The sequence below is a fragment of the Pinus tabuliformis genome, chromosome J (assembly GCF_031772625.1).
Source record: "Pinus tabuliformis cultivar Carrire ecotype Pingquan chromosome J, CPIR1, whole genome shotgun sequence".
Lineage (NCBI taxonomy): Eukaryota > Viridiplantae > Streptophyta > Pinopsida > Pinales > Pinaceae > Pinus > Pinus tabuliformis.
The window spans coordinates 1,121,178,635-1,121,183,037 of record NC_142295.1 but is presented as its reverse complement, the minus strand read 5'-3'; the positions used below and the strand labels follow the sequence as shown (position 1 = coordinate 1,121,183,037).

Sequence of the window (4,403 nt, the reverse complement as noted above, 5' to 3'; positions counted from 1 at the left end):
TCAAGTATGGAAGATGCAGCATATCAAAAGCACTTTTCTTCTCCAAGTTAAATTCTATAAATGGACTTAAATGCTACTTGGCAGCTTTCTTTCTTTCCCCACATTTAACTCATAAATATACCTTCTTTTTGTTTTCAAGGATGATAGACTTCACTCCATGATGGTGGAATGCCATTCTTTCTAAAAGGTGTATAATTCACAAGATGCTAATTTAAAATCTTCTGGTGATAACTAAGAAAATTTTAGGTTGTTTAAATTTCCAGTTGCTACTATGTTGGATGTTTTTATTGCATCATATATTACTAAAATATAATTGTATAGCATGTATAAATATGGTAAATAAATTATGGCTTTACCTAAAACATAAAAATATCTTTCAATCATTTCCAGCATGAAGTTTCTATTCACTTTGGTGAGAACTTGGGTGCCTATTAAGCATGGAATTATGTTTGATCCATGAGCTCACCAGATCAAAATAAAGTTTTACATATTTCATGAACTTCATTATAGTTTATATTCTTGTCCACTATATTTACCAAATTCACTCTACTTGTAGCTGCTTAAAATTAGAAGGACTAGATTTGGTCGCTTTTAGCTTTCCTTTAGGCACCTGTTGAATGTTGGATGAGCATTTTCTGATATGATAGTGAGTGATTTATGGTAGCAACTAAGGATACATATTACATCAGATAGAGATTGTTCTTCTACAATGCAAGCCACTATATTGATCCTTATGTTTGGGCATAGGTTAAATATGTTTTGTTGTTCACCAAGCCAATTTATAACATGATTTTCTTTGCAAATTTAGATCAACCAATGGTTGGGTCAGTTTATGAACAGATGGACACCATGCTAGGTCATCTTAAGGATGTTATTGAGCTGAGAGATGTAAAATTGTGTGACTATACTCTACGTAGAGGTGGAAGAATGGTGGGCGAAGCAAAATTTCCACTTGATGCCTTAGCATATGTCCTTACACCAAAATTATTTCCTACGTCATCTTTGGAAACATTGTGGGGTGAAGAGAAAACCACACATGGATCCAAAGATTGAAAGCGGTTACATCTAAGTAGTAGAAAAGCTTGTCCCTAATGAGGAGTGTGATACCATACAACAACAATTGAGCAAAGTCATCAATATTGAAAGACTATCATTGTGCCCATTAAACTAGAGATTTTAAGAAGATGCCTTCTCTTTTGTGGTGCAACATGTATGGTGGTTTTCCCCTACAATTGTAGTGTTTAGTGAAATGGGTGCTTTCATAGGATGTGAATATTTGAAACAGTTTACCAGGTACATAATCCCATTGCAACAGAAAAGGCTAAGGTGAAGAATTAATCAAAGAACAAGTAGCATTTGTATAATGGACAACTCCTAAATCTCTTTAGGTTTTATGTTTTGCAAATTTAAGTTTATATTGGGCCAATATGAAATAATTTATGGTACTAGGGCTATAGTGTGTTTGAGGAAGACTTTAAAGGTCAGGTGGGATTTAGATAAACCCCCTTCTTATTTTGTTTTCTTTACATTTTCTAGACCCAAAATAAAAAAAATATGATTTTATTAACTCGTTTTCCAATTTGGATGCAACTTTCTTTTAATTTAATCATTACTCATTTGGGTTTAAAAGAAAAAAAAATATTCTAGTGACCTAGTTAATGTCTATGCATCTTATTTAACCCTAATATGGGTAGCAAAAATGTGTTTCTACATCTAATGCAAATGACATGGAGGGAAAACTCCAAAATGAAGTCTTTCAAGTGGTGATCTAAAAACATGAGTAAGCAAATCTCTAAAATTCCATCTGATTGGCAAATGCGATTTCAAGTTTTCTTCATCTTGGAGAGATACATATGCTTTTTGAATTTCCCATTAGATGTCATAGGTGAGTTGGATGTAAATTGATTACTTAGAGAACTAGTTGTGCCACTAAAATATTATTTCCCTAGTTAACAATATAAGTATTTTACAAACTTTCAATTTGGGTCATTGTGTAATTGCTTGAATGATTCTATTTAACAATTTCAACATTTTTAAGAAATACACAAACCACTTTTTTCATTCCCACTAAATGAATTATTTTTATTTTATAATTTATTTATAAATTTATTTTGTAAATGCACATGTGACATTTGATGAAGAAGGTGAAGCGATTGGGGTGACATCAAAAGATGAAACTTCCAAATGTGAATTTTTTTTATGATCCGTCATATCTACCTAACAAGGTAATTTTACTTGCATGATCTAAAAATTAAAGGAAGTTTTATTATAACATACTTGTATAATATTCCTATGTCATGCTACATAACATGTTTTCTTGAGTCAGGTTAGGAAGATAGGTAATATTTCTTGAGAAATTTGTATCATGAGCCACCCCATTTACACTTGATCATTTTTTCTTTTATTTTTATTATAGCATTGTTAAGAATATTCCTATGTCATGCTAACTAACATGTTTTTTTGAGTCCGGTTAAGAAGATAGGTAAGGTTTCTCAAGAATTTTTCATCATGAGTCACCCCTTTCTGAATACAAATGATTCACAAACACTGTAGATTATTTTGTCTCAAAAGCAACTTGCACACAAACATGATATGTATATCCTCTGATATCATATTGTCTTTTCAAAAATCATATTTTTTTGCTTGTGCTTTTCTGGATGAATAGGAGGAATTCATATTTTTCCCTCATTACAAACCATAGTTTCTTAATAAAAAGGTTTTTTCCATTGAAATTTATGCACGATATACATGTAAATGCATCAATGTAGATTTATGATTCTAGATTACATGTTTTTATAGTACCCTCTACTTTGTAATTTACTTGACTTTTCTTCACCTTTCATTTTGTAGGTATGTATTTTGTTGTTCCCATTCACATAATATTTCTCTCAAAGAAAAGTACATTTCGTTTGTCTCAACAAAAGCATAGACTGACCAACCTGAGAAAGAATTGCAACCAGGAATAAATTTGCTTGGAGCAGTTGATGAGATGTTTTTTGACACTTATGATATACATGAACCTGTTAATGAACCATCTCTTGACAATTGCTTCATATCAAAAGTAAATGGTCTTCCCATATTTTCTTTTATTTTTTCATTTATGAATGGATAACTTGCTATTATGAAGTTTAGGAAGGTACCTTAATGTAGAGATTTTTTTCTTGCAGAGCTATGATGCAACTACACATCTTGAGACAACGGTTCAATATGTTCTTGTTATGTACACAAAAATCAGAGGAAAGGTAGAGTTACAAACTTACTATCTATTTACATTTGATCGTTTTTTCTTTTATGTTTCTGATCGTTTTTTCTTTTGTGTTTCTCCAGGTTTATTTCAGTTGTTGCCCTTAACAATCTTGATTTTTGTGCCTACCGTTAATTCCTATTCTTTGATTTTTTCCTCTATCTCCTTTGCTTTTGCAAGTATTGGATCTAAATGTCGATATCAATTCTAGTAGTGTTGTAGATGAGTAATTTCTATTTTTTCAGGCTTGATTGTCTTTGACAGTAATGCCAGGATGCATCCATATTCTAGATATGGTAAAAAGTGACCTCATATATCACTGTAAGCTTTCTTTGAATTTGTGAAGCTAATTTCTGTATCATATTATTGACATGCATTCTTAATTAGTTACCCCAATGCCTAGAAAGTGTTACAATCAAGTTGATTCTTTTTATTAGTATATGTCAACACTCTCTTTTGAATATTTAATCGACCTGCTTTTCTTGTAGTAATTTATATTGTAAAAGAAATTTTCAATGTATGCAAATTTCGAGCTTCTATGTACGGGTGCATACTATATATACCTACATATAAGTAAATATGCATGTCCAACAAGATCAATGATTCACAGAGCATTATTGTAGTGATTTGTTTAAGATGACAAGTTCATATTCTGGATGTCACATTATGATTTGCAATTTCACGAAGAATGAACATGGTTTAAGTAATTATATATATATATATATTCTTAAACCATGTTCACTTTTCATTAAATTGCAAACTTTATTACCTCTTGATGGGTAATGGAATCATTCCTGTATTGTCTATTCTTTGGTTCCTTTCCATGTTTTAGGTATTCCCTTTGTTGTTTCTTCTATTTCATGTAAGGTTGAATACTAAGTTAATTTGTTCATTTCTATGGTGACATTTTATTTATTTGTTTATATAGGTCATATGGCCACATTTTTTCCACTATCACCCAAATGAAGAGAAGTTGTTCAAGTTTCTTGCTTTTCTGGGGAGAAATGGCATTGATATTGCTGATGTTGAGGTATATGTTGTATAAATCCTTTATAGTATACTTTAGTTCATATTCCAGTGTTCATCCTCTTTCATGTATTATATTTTTCATTGTATCTTCATTCATTTTTAGAAGAGGAACTTAGTATTGATGGTAAGA

At 31.1% G+C, this 4,403-nt stretch overlaps 1 pseudogene; it reads left to right on the top strand.

The window, feature by feature from the left end:
• The first annotated feature begins 2,110 nt into the window (after positions 1-2,110).
• LOC149231009 (guanosine nucleotide diphosphate dissociation inhibitor 1-like) lies at positions 2,111-3,474 on the top strand (annotated as a pseudogene).
• The last annotated feature ends 929 nt before the right edge of the window (positions 3,475-4,403 follow it).